The following is a 17,241-nucleotide window of genomic DNA, read 5'->3' on the forward strand; positions in this document are numbered from 1 at the left end:
ACCACACTTTGAGCTAAATCTTGACTTTAATCTTCAATTTTACCATGGACCATGCAAGGTATAACTTAAATTCACAATTAAGAAGATAATTCTCCTACCTTAGTTCTTGAATTCCAAGCCTAGAAGCTCAAATATGCAAACTACTCTTCAATTCTTCCAATTCTCCAAGGAATTTTGTTGAAACCAAAATTTCCCCTATCTCTAGCTCTCTCCCACGGTTTGGTCAAGAAATGGATGATAGAATGATGCACAATAAGTTCCAAACAAGGCTCTTAGAAGTGGCCCACTAAGTGGCAATTAGGTAATTAACTTGAACTAATGTAATTTAGCATTATATAATCTAATTTAATCATACCAACCAAATTTTAATGAAACCTACCATAAAATCACATATATTCTTACTAGTATAAAACACTACAAAATTTCTGAGTCGGTCGTCGATAAGGCTTTCAATTCGCAGTTTAAAGTCAAAGGCATGAACATGACATTTTATCGCAAACAGATAGAAACACAAAAATAATACAATACACATGCAAATTAATCCCAAATCCTTCCTAAATTACCATCAGACATAATTAAGTACGGATTAACGTTAATCAAAGGTTGGGGTTGTTACACAATCAGACCAAAAAGAAGCCCTCAACGAGATCTACACTCTTTCTCAAAGGACCATGGTGAAAAGATCACTTCATGTGAGTAGATCTAGAGATTTAAGTGAAAAAGTTTGAGTTTTAGAGAGAGAGAAGAGAACTCACGGTTTGAGAGAGAGGAAAGAAGAGAAAAAATGAAATGAAATATGTTTGGAGCCTATTTATAGTAGTAGAGAAGTAGCCCTAAGGTCAATAAAATAATATGCCCAAAACCCCTAAAAAGTAGGACCTAAACCAGCCCAAAAAGCTAAAAATTACACACATGGGTCGACCCTTCGACAGAGGTGTCAACCCTATAGGAAGAAAAGCAATCTGTGCAACATGCAAGGTGTCGACCCTTAGACTGGAAGGGTCGACCCTATTTTCCAGCAACCAACACACAGATTTTGCAATATACAAGGGTCGACCCTTTCCAGACTGGTGTCGACCATTCCCAGACTGGTGTCGACCCTTGTGGACAGCAACAAGAGGCAGGTGTCGACACTACTAAGTCTAGTGTCGACCCTCTATTCCAGCAACACTTCCAGAAACTTCACCATTAGATAAGAGTCGACCCTTAGGAAGGTTGGTGTCGACTCCAGAATAGAATTTCTAAGTTCTCAAACAACTTTTTGACAAGAACAAGGGCAAACAAACAAACCCAACAAGTTTAAATCGGATCATACTCCTCCAAAACCAACATTCAACAACTCCAAAGACTACTAAAAATGAAAATAAGGGAATTAAATACACTCTCCAATAGATTAAAGGATGCGGGTGTTACAAAATCTATCTTGGGAAAAAAATTGTATGATAAATTGCACGATTCACAATTAAATCCCAATTCGATTCACTTTTTACGATTCATACACTTTTGAAACTATCGTGTCTAACAAATGCGACCCTTTTTTTTGCCTTTTTTTTTTTTTGGGTGAAATGACATAACACAAATTCTAACAATGTTTAGTAAGAGAATAATAGATACCTATTCATATTTTTTGTTATTTTGGTGATCAACATGTCAACTTTTTTCCCTTAAAAAAAAAACAAAATATTTGTAATACATTTTCTTAGAATGTTTAGGATTAAAGCAACTTGCACCTATGAATTGTCCATTGGTATTTTAGTGAAATAAATATTGTCCAATTTACATTCACTACAAAAAATTAAGATTTTAAAGACCAAAATTTAGGGACAAAATTATTTTTTAAGGACCAAATAATTTTATTGCGAAAAATGCCGTTATTATATTTTTAACAACAAAAATTAGACATTAGTGATGAATCATTATCCTTTTGAGACCAATTTTTTTGTCTCTAAAAGTAAATCATTTTGAGACCAAATTATTTTGTCACTAAAAGTCTATTTATTAGTGACATTTTCAAAATTTTGTCGCTAAAAGCCTTGTTTTTGACTTTTCGAGACGACATTTTAACGATTATCCTCATGACGATGGAAATTGGTCCCTAAATGTCTTTTGTAACAAAATTTTTACTTTTAGGAACCAAAACATTTGGTCTCTAAAACTCTTATATATTTCAATGATTGATCAAGGCCATCACACCCAATGATTCCTAAACTTCTTTTTTTTTTTTTTTTAACAATAAGCATACGTTCCTTTTAAAGTGTTTTATCACTACAAGAAAATACACAATTGGCGACCACTTTTGCCGACTAAAAATATTTTGGTTGCCAAAAGTTGTGGAATTGGCGACCAAAAATTATGTTAGTCGGTAAAAGTACAATATTTACCTACTAAATTTTTTTAGTAGGGGTATATTAATTTTTGGCGACTAAAAAAAAATTTAGTCGCTAAAAATCTCATAATTGGCGACTAAAAAAAAATTTAGTCGCAAAATTTGCCACAATTGGCGACTAAAAAAATATTTTTGTCGCTGTATATATAGTTTTGGCAACTAAAATAATTTAGTCGCTGAAATAAAAATAAAAAATTATTTTTTATCTTTCGCGACCAAAAGTTTGGTCGGAAAAACCTTAATTTCAACGACTAAAAATTATTTTGGTCGCGGTATATATAGTTTTGGCAACTAAAATATTTTCGTCGCTGAAAGAAAAATAAAAAATTATTTTTTATCTTTCGCGACCAAAAGTTTGGTCGGCAAAACCTTAATTTCAGCGACTAAAAATTATTTTGGTCGCGGTATATATAGTTTTGGCAACTAAAATATTTTCGTCGCTAAAAGAAAAATAAAAAATTATTTTTTATCTTTCGCGACCAAAAGTTTGGTCGGCAAAACTTTAATTTCAGCGACTAAAAATTATTTTGGTCGCGGTATATATAGTTTTGGCAACTAAAATATTTTAATCGCTGAAAGAAAAATAAAAAATTATTTTTTATCTTTCGCGACCAAAAGTTTGGTCGGCAAAACCTTAATTTCAGCGACTAAAAATTATTTTGGTCGCGGTATATGTAGTTTTGGCAACTAAAATATTTTAGTCGCTGAAAGAAAAATAAAAAATTATTTTTTATCTTTTGCGACCAAAAGTTTGGTCGGCAAAACCTTAATTTCAGCGACTAAAAATTAGTTTGGTCGCGGTATTTATAGTTTTGGCAACTAAAATATTGTAGTCGCTGAAAGAAAAATAAAAAATTATTTTTTATCTTTCGCGACCAAAAGTTTGGTCGGCAAAACTTTAATTTCTGTGACTAAAAATTATTTTGGTCGCGGTATATATAGTTTTGGCAACTAAAATATTTTCGTCGCTGAAAGAAAAATAAAAATTTACTTTCACTCATCACTCTTTCTCTCTCTTTCTATCTATCTGTCTCTCTTTTTCTCTCTGTGTCTCTATCTCTGTCTCTCTTCTCTTTCTCTCTCTCACTCATCACTCTTCTCTGTCTGTCTGTCTCTCTTCTCTTTCTCTCTCTCATTCATCACTCTTCTCTATTTCTCTCTCTGTGTCTCTCGCTCATCTCTCTTTTCTCTATCTCTCTCATCTCTCGTTTCTCTTTGTCTCTCTTCTCTTTATCTCTCTCGCTCATCTCTCCCTGTATCTCTCTCGTTTATCTTTTTCACTCTTTTTCTCTCTCTCTCTCTCTCTCTTTGTCTATCTCTTTTCACCTATTTTTTTTATCTTCCTCTCTCATTTCTCTATCTCTCTCTGTCTATCTGTCTATCTGTCTGTCTCTCTCTGTGTCTCTCACTCATTTATCTCATCTCTCTTCGCTCTATCTCTCTCATCTTTTTTCTTTCTCTATCTCTCTTATTCATCTATCTTCTCTCTATTTCACTCTCTGTCTTTCCTACTCATCTTTCTTCTCTCTTTACCTCTTTCTTTTTCTATGTATTTCTCTCGATCATCTCTTTTCCCTCTCTTTCTCTCTCTTTGTTTATCTCTTATTCATCTCTTGTTTCTCTCTGTCTCTTTCTCTTTCCTACTCTGTCTCTGCCTCTGTCTTTGTCTCTGTCTCTCTCTTTCTCTCTCTCTCTATCTCTCTTCTCTCTCTGTCTCTTTCGTTCATCTCTCTTCTCTCTATCTATCTTGTTCATCTTTACTCTTGAGCTCTCTCGCATCTCTGTCTCATCTCTCTTCTCTCTTTGTCTCTCTCGTTCATTTCTTTTCTCTCTATCTCTCTCTCTGTCTCTCTCGCTCATATCTCCTCTCTATCTCTCTCTCTCTGTCTCTCTCGTTCATCTCTCTATTTCTCTCATTCATTTCTCATCTCTCTCTGTCTCTTTTTCTGTCTCTTTCTCTCTTTGTCTATCTCTCTTTCTCTCTCTCCTCTCTCTCTATCTCTTTTTTTGTCTCTCACTCCCTATCTCTTTTTCTCATTGTCTCTCTTTTTCTCTCTCTCACTCATCATTCTTCTCTGTCTGTCTGTCTTTGTCTCTGTCTCTTTTTCTCTTTGTCTCTCGCTCATCTCTCTTCTCTTTATCTCTCTCATCTTTTTTCTTTCTCTATCTCTCTCACTCGTCTCTCTTCTCTCTCTCTGTCTCTCATGCTCATCTTTCTTCTCTTTCTATCTCTCTCTTTTTCTATGTCTTTCTCTCGATCATCTCTTTTCGCTATCTTTCTCTCTCTCTTTGTCTATCTCTAACTCATCTCTTATTTCTTTCTGTCTATGTCTCTATCTCTTTCTCTCTCTTTCTCTCTCTGTCTCTCTCTCACTCATCACTCTTCTTTCTCACTTTCTCTCTCTATGTCTGTCTCTCACTCTTCTCTCTCTTTCTCTCTGTGTCTCTGTCTGTCTGTCTCTCTCCCCTATTGTATTCACTTTGCTTACTCTCTCCTTCCCCTCTTCTCTATTTACTGAGCTCTTCACTACAAGAAAATGCACTTTTAGTGACCACTTTGTCTCTCTCTCACTCACTCATCTCTCTGTCTGTCTGTCTCTCTATCTCTTTTTCTCTCCCCCTCTCTCTATATATATATATATATATCTCTTTCTCTCTCTCACTCATTACTCTTCTCTCTCTCTTTCTCTTTGTGTGTCTGTATGTCTCTCTCTCACTCATCACCCTTCTCTCTTTATTTCTCTCTGTGTGTCTGTTTGTCTCTCTCCCCCATTGTGTTCATCTTGTCCACTCTCTCCCTCCCATCTTATCTATTTACTGAGCTCTCTACTACAAGAAAATGCACTTTTAGCGACCATTTTGTCTCTCTCTCTCTCTCTCGCTCATCACTCTGTCTCTCTCTCTCTCTCTATCTCTCTTCTCTATCTGTCTCTCACACATCTCTCTCTCATCACCCATCTCCTCTACCACCTTCACCACTACTGCAAATGCCATTCCACTACCACCATTATTACCACTGTTGCCACTCCATCTCTACGACTACCATTACTACCACTACTAGTACCATTTCACTACCACTACCACTACCACTACTGCTACCACCACTACTACTACTACTATTACCTTTCCTCCACCACCGCCACTCCATCTCCTCCACCATTACCACAATTTCACCACTAATCTCCATCGCCGTCACCACTACCACCACCACCACCACCACCACCACCACCTCACCTTTTATCCACCACCTTCACTACTACTACCGCTTCCTCTCATCTACCACAAAAAATTAGCTCTTGATTTTTAGAAATCAAAAAAAAAAAAAAAATGGGTCACAAAAAAGATTTTTCATCGACCATAAAAAATTAATTTTATTTTAACGAAAAATATTTTTCATTAAAATATTACCCCTACTTCTATCAAATAAAAAAATATTTTTAAAAATTAATAAATACACAAAATACGAAAAATATATTGAATTTTAGTATTTTTGGTATATAGGGATTTTTTAAAAGTTTTTTTTACGAAAAGTTCTAGCTACAGGAAGTTTTAGTCATATATGCGTTATTTGGCGACAAATAACCAATTTAGTCGCTAAATTGGTCTAAAACTTTGCGGGGGAAATTAATTTTAATATTCGCGCCCTCTTCCATTCTCGTTTTGAACAAACACAAAAGTCCTCTCTCTCACACATCACCACCAAACCTCACCCCACTTCATCTCAACACAGTCCCTCACCACAGTCGCTCACCGTACGTCGCACATCGCCACCGCCGCAGCCGCAAATCACCACCGCCACCGCCGCAGATCATAGGTTCTCTCTCCCTCTCTGTCTCGCGCTATCAGTCTGTTAGTCCTTCACAAGCAAGTAGGTTCTCTCTCCCTCTCTCTCTCTCTCTCTCTCGCTCTCTCTGTGTGTGTGTTTCGAAATTACATACACACATATACACAACTTCTATTAGCAGATCTAAGATCCACACTTTACAGATCCTGAATGTCTCTGCTTCGTTCGCTGATCTGAAGGTTACTTCATTGATTCAATTATTCTGTTGAATTTTTTTGTTTAATTGATTCAATTTTTTATTCGCATCGCTCTCATTTGTTTAATTTCTTCGTAATTTGAATAATTTTTTGTATCCGATGTGTTTATTCAATGTGAACATTCAGAAGAAAACTTTTCCAGATCTGGGTTCGATTCGTAATTTATTACTGTATGTGTTCCATGTTTTGAATTTCGATTCTTGTTCGAGATTTGTATTTCGGTGCAGATCGATACATTTTTCCCAATTGACTCCCTGAGCAATAATGACTACAGGTTTCTTAGTTTTGCAGAATTTTATTGCTTGTAATAACTTCTCCATGTCGGGTTCTTAATTTTTACAAATCAACACTCGTTTGAAATTAATTTGCACAAACACCATGTTAGTTTTTCTCATCTATACTGCTTTTCATTTGCTCTTGTTTCATTCTCCTCTACTCGGCTTAACTTGTTTCATATCATTCTCTTTTTACCTTCTAAAATCACTACAGAAAATCAAGGATTTAACGGCGTGTGATAGTCAAATGATAGTCACTCACAGATTTGCTATTTTCAAATGATAGTCACTCACAGATTTGCAAATGATAAAGATTTATTCTGTGAGCTGTGAAAGCTCTTCCATAGCATGAATTATATTTGAATTGCGAATCTGAAGTCATTATAGCCTTATTGGCAGCTGCTACACTATATATATGATATTTTTCAAACAATGACAACAATTTCCTTTGTGGGACTGTTATAATTGTTTCAGAGCAGCATGTATGCAGTCAAGTCATTTATTGTCAGATATATGTTGTTCTTTAGTAGCTGGATTTTTATTTAGAAATGGAGTTGATCTTCATGGTGAATGCTGTGTGTTTTTTGCTCTTTCATCTTTCCTTCAATTTGTTTTCAGTGTCTTACAGAAAGAATTGTTATGGCTTTAAATGCTTTGAATAGAACACTTAGTAATGATATGGCTGATTATTGATTTGATGCAGTGAATACATTATTGATCTAATGGGTGCTCCGGGCACACTAATTCCTGCTGAGGTTCCCAGTGATCATCTTCAAAATTCTGGGTTAGATACGAGGAGCAGTGCAGATTATGCTGGAACTATCAACAATTTCTGTCCGATGCTTGAAGAAGGGACTGGGACGCTGGCAGTTTCACCTGATCTTGGTGGACTAGTCAAAGGTGGCAGTTCAGATTCAGTAGAAGCATCTACTTTAGGCATTCAGCCAAAACGTGGTGAAGGGAATCTTAATAAAGAAAATCAAACCCAGATGTTTGAGAATGAGTTTGGGAAGCTTCTTCCTACACTATGCAGATCACGTGCAGAATCGTCAGGCACTAGTGGGAAGGGGTCACAAGCACAAAAGATGTAAGTTAAAGATGTTTCCAAGTACGTCATCAGTGCAACAAAAAACCCACAATTTGCTCAGAAACTTCATGCAGTTTTGTTGGAGAGTGGTGCATCACAACCTCCCGATTTTCTTTTGGATATGAATCCTCGTGATCTCAGAGAAGTGGAAATGCATGAAAAAATACGTCTGTTAAATGGGGAAAAAGTGGGTGATGGGGCTCAAGATTATCCATATATGTTCTTATCAAACAATAAACTGTTGATTATACCCTCAACTGGAGTGGAGTCTTGTAATGGTGCTCATTATGACAGCAAACAAAAGCACTCTGTTGAGGATTTGACGGCAGAATGACTGGAGTTGGGTTCTACAGTCATTAAGACGACACATCCATTACTTTTTTATGCTACAAGTGAAGGATCTGTTTTGCTTGTTAATTGTGGAACTCACGCAATTAACCGTACTGATGATAATGCTTCTGTGCCTTCTGCAACCGGCAATTACGAAGGACAGCCTGAAAGGGCCCTCATTTGTGATGGTGGATGGTTTGTTAAAGATAAAGTAAGAAACGTACTTGATAATGTTGAAGCTGTGAGATTGATGGAAATGGCCAATAGTAGCCTGCCTAGTGCTTGCAGTATTCAGAATGAGAAGATTAACCCAGTGCTTGGTGAAGTTGCGGAGTGGGAAATTCCATGGGAGGATCTTCAAATTGGAGAACGCATTGGCATTGGTAAGAATTGATGTTACATAAATTTGTGCACTCATCCAAGAACTAAAATCAGGCGATGCACCAAGATATATCAGGCGATGCACTTGTTCAATTCAAATGTGAAGTACCAAATCTGACATCTTGCATCATGTGCTGTTATTAATGATCCAAGTGGTTTTCTTTTTAAGAATTGAACTAGACGACTACTTGTTTGCTTTGTGCAGGTTGAAATCATGTTGAGGTTGAGACATCCTAATGTTGTTCTTTTCATGGGAGCAGTCACTCATCCACCAAATCTTTCTATACTGACAGAGTATCTTCCAAGGTTGATGTTTACTTTAAAGTCTTGTTAGAACTTATCGTTTCAAGAATTGATGCTTTTGTTCCGTTTTCATCAAATGTTTGCCTTCATATTTTTAATGGTAACATAGTTTCAGACTATCATTCTTACATAATAATAAGAAATGACAACTGGGTATAAATATTGCCAAGCTTTTATGTCTAAAGAAGAAAATAATTTGTTTTAATTTAAGTTTTTTGTGGGTTGATTTTTAGAAGAAGATATTTCACCTAAAAAAAATTTCAGTTAATTTTATCATTGTCCATGCAGGAAAATAGAATTTGATTTTAGCCTCAATTAACTATTTGTTTGTTCAATTTGGTGTTTCTCAGCCCTGTTTGTTTGTATGCACGGGAAGTTTATACAAGCTGCTGCATCGACCAAATAATCAACTCGATGAAAAGAAGCGACTGTGGATGGCTCTTGATGTGGTATGAGTTGGAGAATGTTGAATGTTGTCGCCTTCCGTTTCTGCTATCTAGTTTGGTTGGTTTAAGTAAGTTTACTAATTGCTTACAGGCCAAGGGGATGAATTATTTGCACACAAGCCACCCTATTATTGTGCATCGAGATCTTAAGACTACAAACCTTCTTGTTGATAAAAACTAGGTTGTTAAGGTTTGCTGAAATTAGAACTTGGCATTTGAAATCTCCCATTCCTTCCTTGATTATCCAATTGTTGCTGTATTTAATGTAATCTAGAAAATGCGTAGTTAACAATGCCGTGACTCACCATGGACTTCGTCTCTTTTACTAAGATCTAGACTTTTTCATGCTTAAGGATGTTTTTTTGAAACTTCTCTAATTTATTGTTGTCTCTACAGGTTTGTGATTTTGGCTTATCACGAATGAAGCACAATACTTTCCTGTCTTCAAAATCTACTGCTGGAACGGTAATTGATGTCAGGATAGAATGTTATAGAATGTTATATTATATCAATTATACTGAAGCTGTGCCATTGAACTACAGGCAGAATGGATGGCCCCTGAGGTTTTGAAAAATGAACCATCCAATGAGAAGTAGGTTTATTTTTTGTATTAGACTTGAAAGCCATGCTAGAGAGTTTAATTCATTTTTTAATGTTTCATTCAAGTCTTGCTGATAAAATAATTGCGGACCGGTTTGCAGGTCCGATGTGTACAGCTTTGGCGTGATATTGTGGGAGTTGGCAACTTTACGTGTGCCATGGACTCTGCCCATATGCACTGGTTCAGTTTGTTCCTTGCGTTGTAATTCCGATAATGGCTATCTTGTTGCCTCCAATGTACACACATTCCACAAACTGGCTTTGGGCTGCAGGTTTGTATATTTCATCATGTGGGCTCTTCTGTTTACTAAATCTGTTAGTTTTTTGTGCCATTCTGAGTAACATTTAATTGCATAACATGCAGGATTTTATCTTTTAGCTAAGGTTGAAGAAGCTGCAGATAAACCAATTTAGAAATGGACATATCATATTGTCAGTGGGCACACTCTTAAGCATTTGTGTGCTGCAATGGTTCCAGTTTTCTTGACACTTATGCTTGCAAAGAGGACTATTGAAACAGAGAGGTATTCTTTTTTTTATTCTTCAACTTTGTTTGACTTCCTTCTATGACACTTGGTTTTGAAGAGATTTTAGGATAATTATGTTTCTTCTCTAATATTTTTGGGCACAATAATTAGGGACATTAAACTACTTAAAGATCATCTTGTTTGAAAACTATTTTTGATTCAATTATACGTTCTTAAAACATATCAACTCTTTGTCTCTCCCTTGTAGTTTATCTACTAGTTACATACATTAACCCTGATGCTAAATGGAATCTTAGAATATTATAACTACTGGCTCCATTTCATAAATTTATTGGAAAAATTCCAAGTACTTGGATTTGTGCACTTATTTTTGATGGGGGGAATAAAATATTATTTTATTGACACATTTTGCCTATAGTATCAAGTTTGATGAAGTCAATAATATTAACAACTTTCATTTTATCATTTGCATTATCTTTTACCATGGCGTGGAATGAGAGTAGTTTTTGTTTTATTATATCAATTGATTGGTCCATGGACATGAGCAGTATAATTTTCTCATCTAAGCTTCTCCACTATCAAAAATTTATTTGTAAATGATATGGAGCATGATTTGTTGTCATCTGGCCTGCTTTGGTATCGCACACTTGTTGAGATATTTCTCTCAATATCAAATCTGTGACAATCTAAATTGAACTGATGGTAAAAACAATAGTAACCAATGTTTTATTGGTCAATACTTCAAGTAAGGATATTGTGGTGCATGGTAAACTAGGAAATCTGCTAATATGCAGTAGCGAGATGGTGCATTTAACACTAAAATTTGCTTCATCAATTTCTGTAAGTCAATGGATAAGTGTGCTTTTGTGACCTAATTTGATGGCAAAATCTTTTTAGGTTGACATTTTTATAGGACCTGCAGATGTGCATGTGATAGCATATTTTTAATAGAAAAAAATTGTATGCTAGAACAAATCCACATATACATGGCATAAATATGATTGTCCAACCAACTTTCTTTTTGTTCTGTGCTCAGGGTCAAATATTTTGGATTCTATTGTTAATTCAATAGTAACTTTGCTTTTTATTTATTTATTTATTTATTATTAATTTTTAATACACTCTTCCCCACTGCATGCACACACAACATATAAAAAAGGACAAAAGTCAGCAATCTTAATTGTTGAGAAGGAACTAAAAGGACAGAGTAACATATTAGGGCTTGTTTTTTGTTGGTAAATATGCAATATATTGTTTGAGAAGGAACTAAAAGGACAGAGTAACGTAAAAGGACAGAGTAACGAATCATCACAGTTAATTAGGTGGTAGTAAACATATATTGTTGACAAGAAACACATTGAAAACATAATGAGAAACAAGATTTTGAAAACTATATATGTTTCTCATTATGTTTTCAATGTGCTTCTGAATTTGAAGGCAATCACCTAATTAACTGTGATGATTCAAATTTGTTCATTTCAGCTTTAGCTTTCTTTTTATTCCCACTTCTTTTTTCCTACTTTTATTAGGTGTTATATCTTTGTTGGAGGTTATAATAGTAAAGTGATGATATTGTTTTAAGTTGTGTGTAATGTTGGTTATCTCACCAAACAAATCAATGTTCAATGTCCACAGCATTAAGGGAACAATATGGTGAAGGGTCATGTTGTGTATTTATTTTATATATAGGATCTGAATTGCCTCTAGTTTAGATTTGAATTGGAGGATATTAATTGTGGTATAGTCATCATCAAATGTTTGTAATGTAATCATATAAATTTTTTGCCATATGGTTAATTTTTTTTTATGAGAATACTTCATTTTGGATATGTTTCTAGATTCTAACTTTTCTTATTTTATTTGTAGGTGACTTCCAAAAACGATCAAGCACAAGGCTGATGCTTCAAAACCATATATATTCCTTCCTGTTGTAGAATTTTTTTTGGATTCCTTCATTGATTTTCCTTTTAATTTTTGTTCAATTACTTACTGGTTTTCAATGGATGGATGTTTAAAACTTGTCTCAATTAATGTTTTGAATGGAATGATTGTAAAGTTTGGGATTGAGTAGGAAAATATGATGAATTTTAATGTTATATTTAGGTTGGGTTGAATGAATTTTGTTCAATATTGGATTGAATGTTTATAAACAAAAATTGATTGTTCAAAAAAAAAAATTGGATTGAATGTTGGATTGTGTCGAATGTTAATGAATTATGTATTGTGTCGAATGTTAATGATTCAGTTGATTTGTATGATGCTTTAAAATTATAAGTTTATTATGGATTGAATGAATTATTAGGAATTACAGGTGTATTGTTTTCTTGCTTTTGGCGACCAATTTATTAGTCGCGACAAATAAATAATTTTTTTTCGCAAAAAATGACAATTGCCGACCAAGAGTTTTGGTCGCAAAAAATACATCTATTGCCGACCAAAACAACACTTGGTCATGGAAACTCACTTTTGCCGACCAAAAGTTTTGGCCGCGGAAAGTAACAAATAGCGACCAAATTTTTTGGTCGTAGAAACTATTATTTAGCGATGAAGAAGTTTTGGTCGTGGAATGTAATTTTTGCCGACCAATTTTGTTGGTCGTTGAAAGTAATTTTTGCCGACCAATTTTGTTGGTCGTTGAATGTAATTTTTGCCGACCAAAGTCTTTTCGCGACTAAATAGGTTAGTCGCGATAATTATATGTTTAGCAACCAACAATTTAGTTGCCAAATAGAACGTTTTGCCGACTAAAAATCTTTTTAGTCGCTAATTACTTTCCGCGACCCTCAATTGCCGACCAACTTGGCGACCAAAAAAATTGGTCGGGAATATGTTTTGCCGACCAAAAATTAGACTTTTGCCGACCAATTTTTTGGTTGGCAAATGTGTTAATTCTTGTAGTGTATGTGTTAAAAATAAAAGATTGTTCTTAATTCATACTTCTTATTATATTCTATATAGGATTCATAAGTCCACTTTTTGAATGTGAAGAGAGATTATATTATAGTTTTTGAATAATTTTATGGTTGTTAGGATTTAGACCCACATCTCTTGTTAGGAAGGAAATGCCTTCCCAATTAGAGTGTGCACATGTCAAAGTATCTATTTCTTTTTTATATAAGATTGTTTAACATTTTTTTTTAATTTGTACTAAATCTTTTAAAAAAATTATTAAATTCGATTCACGATACATAAAATTAGGATTTCAATTCATAATATGATTCTCCATTTGACAACTATATCGTCGTGTCATTTTAAATTTTAAAATCTTCGTTGGCTGTTTTTTAATTTGAAACAAAGATGTTAACGTGACTCTTTCACAACCATGTAAAAGAGAGGATCCGGATCCACCATACAAGGTATGAAAAGTTTTTTACCGTGCCAGATTCAGCGAGAGGGCTGATAAAAAAACCATCAGGGTGGGCTGAATTTTTAATACTGGTTGAGGCCCACAATGGCCCCTACTTCTCAGTGTCTTCTTCACTAGAGCTTCCTACCTTGGACCAGAGAATTTCTTCTGGTAGAGTTTGTACGCCAGGGGCTGCTTGAGCATTTCCAGCCAAAAACGATAAAATGATCCACAACATGAGCAGACTAGTAAGCTTCAGTTTCCAATCACTCCAAGAAAGAGAATTTACTTGAATTTCCTAAAAGATCAAGGGCCTCTTGAGTCTAACCTTCTCAAGTATTTTGTCAATGACAGTCTCCACCCGATTAACATTGCAACTCTGTAACTCTGGAGCACTTAGCACACATCCCTCAAGTCCATCCAATCATCAAAACTGCTCCACATCTATAGAGAGTACGAGCTGTCCATATGAATAAAAAGAACAATTAGAATGATACCATACAGGACTTAAAACCTAAGAAAATGAAAAGTAAACGAGATTTTCACACACGCAAGACCATTGTTCTGGGTTTTCTCAAGTTTAACAAAAGCACATCAGTAGATTCAGTACTGATATATTGTTACTCTACCTCACTATCACCAAAAGGAACTGCCGCTCCTTGAAGCAGTATCCATTTCATGAATTTACCAAAAAGGCTATCAGGCCATGGTAATGCATGATGGTTCATATCATTTATGTTCTACATTAGTTGCCAATCCACCATAGTTAGCCAAACCACAAAGCATAATACACATTCATGGCACAAGAAATATAATTTAGTTTAAGCCAAAAATCAAGACTGATGTCCACCACTCCTACAACCCCAGAAAAGATGAGCCAAAATAGAACCACTGAAGACCAAATGGCTTTCATGCCACAGTAATGCATGCCGATTCATATCAGTTACATTCTCTTTTTTCCCCACCCCAGAAAGAGAAAGAAGGTATTCAAAGTTAAGCACAATAAATATTCAGTAATTGATACCTACAAGGAGTCTCAATTAAAGGCTAAAGTCAGATCTTAAACTAATACCATGGTAAGTTATCAATTATGCCAAAAGCTTAGGTTGTTAAGAAATGGGTCTAACAATGTATATTAAGCTATTCAACAAATAAGAGTTTCTAAACGGAAATGAAAATGCCAAAACCTACCAAATCCTTATTTAAATTGTTGACAGAATTTTCATCTACTGTTGGAAGTACTGATACACTTTTTATGCTATAGACTCGACTATAAGTTGACTTGATTCTGTTCAGCATCCCGCTGTTGTTGTTTGTTCGTTGTCCTTCAATAACTAGCTTTTCTTTGTTATCAAGACTAACGTTTCCCTTTGTGGAAGACCTTGCATTTCCCATCTTCCCAAACAGGACAGCTGAAGAAGAAAAGACAGAAATAGTTCTTGAGAGAGTTCTTGCAAGATCTGTAGCACTCTTTGACTCAGGACTAGCTGAACATGCTTGAGGGCAAACTGAAGATGGCACAAGAAGAACACAAAAACGGTAAGCTCCGATTCGAGTATCATGATCTAGATGGACCATAGCTGGGAGTAACTAATGATACAAAGCCTCGAGAAATGTCTGAGGGGAAAAAGATAAACTCAGATGCAAGGTTGGATAAAGGATTAAAATAACAAAAGAAAGCAATATAATCATTAAAAAAATTTAACTTCCTAGCCTTGTTTTTATATGACAAATTTGATATAGAGGCTACAATTTGAGCAATACGAAAAACGGCAGCAATAGTAGTTCTAGCTATTATTGTAATATTTGAGATGTTCTCCAACATCACAGCCATGGTGTCAAGAATTGGGCATGCTTCTCCAACCTGTTTGTCAATGGCAATTCAATATCAAATCTCTCAAAATACAGTTACAAAATTCTTTTAAAAGTTTAGGACACTTAGAACAAGTGAAATATTTAAAAATTCAAATACAAATTATAAATCAAAATGGAGCATCACAAGTATTTCTAGCTCAAGATCCAAAGAACTACAAGTCCACAACATTGCAGGTGTATTAAGGAATATTAAGAGACAAATGACACCTTGAGTGATAACTCTACAAGGCACTCATCAACTGCTTCCCAAAATTTTCTATTCCAATTGATTATCTCAGCTCCTAAATTTGCATCATCAAGTGAGTAATGAATGTTTTTCTGTAGGTGCCTCATAACATCTGTTGTTTGTTTGAATTATTATTATTATTTATTTTATTTTATTTTTTTGGGTAAAGGGATAAATCATTTACTTTCTTAATACATAGCACACCTCAACCATTTGGTAATGCAAGCTTTAAAATCTTATTGTGAACTGAGAATTGTATGGTCAAGAAAGAAGGGTTCTTCTTCTAAAATCATATTCATGGCAACACAGTTCCCCCACCGGTCCTTTCAAATACAAGGTCTGACATGAATTTCCCAAAATATGCTTAAGAAATTAAAGAAAAAGAAAAAAAAATTAAGTTTATGTTTTCACATTTGTTTAATTTTCCTTCCCAAGACTGAAATTTAGCTCAAGAGTAAGCTTAATCCAAACTGGAATCTCTTGAAATATGCTTAACCCGCTCACATTTCTCCATCTCCCTCTGTTTTGTTTTGTTGCTAAGAAATGCCCGAAAAGAAATTTGGTTTCATGTTTTATGTTTGTCTTAAGTTGCCCCAAATTTGAATTTTATGCTTCATGTAGATCTGATCATATATCTTGATTTTGCCTCCATTATTTTGTTACCTTTTTGTTTGGGGCTATGTTTTTGGTTTTGGATGGAGATTCTTTTCCTTTGCTAATCCCAACCAATTGCATGGTGCTAATGAATAGCCACCACGGAATCCATCTCAAATCACTTCAATTATTTATTTTCTATTATTTGAACGGATGACTTCCACAACAAATTTAATTAATCGGATACTTATAATTGCGAAATGCTAAAAATTCATACTTACTATAAATTTACACATAATAATGTGATAAGAGAGTTAAGTCGATGTGTAATAAATTAAAATTTGACCCTAATCATACCACATGTCAAATTATGAATTTTTTTTTTAAGTCTCAAACATATTCCCCTATAATTACATAAAAACATCTCGAATAATGTTACGTATCATGAAATATTTCATGAAGATTTTTCATCATTTGATTAGTTTGTAGTATTTTTTTGTGTGCGTTATCCGAGGTGGAGAATCTTCATGAAATTTTCATTATATTTCTTTCAAGATATCTAATATTACTTTTATGATATTATGTATATTATCTAGTGTGAGTAACTAACCAAGCCAAGGAAACTATTGGGAGACACTAGGTTTTTTTTGGTGGTGGACTTGGTTAGTGAAGTTTTCAAATCAAAATCTCAGACTTACAAGTATTGATTTTTTATTAGAACATTACAATAGGAAGTTGTGATCAAGCGACTATTTCCCTCAATCTCTTACTTCTACTTTCAGATCTAAATACTCTAATAGATTTGGGGCATTTTGCATTACAAGGAAATGGAGAGGGGAGCTCAACATGGATATGGAGGATGG

The 17,241-nt window shown here is 34.7% G+C and overlaps 1 pseudogene; it reads left to right on the forward strand.

Moving 5' to 3' along the window:
• The first annotated feature begins 6,526 nt into the window (after positions 1–6,526).
• Positions 6,527–12,207, forward strand: LOC145791564 (putative serine/threonine-protein kinase SIS8; annotated as a pseudogene).
• The last annotated feature ends 5,034 nt before the right edge of the window (positions 12,208–17,241 follow it).

The sequence above is a fragment of the Camellia sinensis genome, chromosome 5 (genome assembly GCF_055761805.1).
Source record: "Camellia sinensis isolate YWXY chromosome 5, ASM5576180v1, whole genome shotgun sequence".
NCBI lineage: Eukaryota > Viridiplantae > Streptophyta > Magnoliopsida > Ericales > Theaceae > Camellia > Camellia sinensis.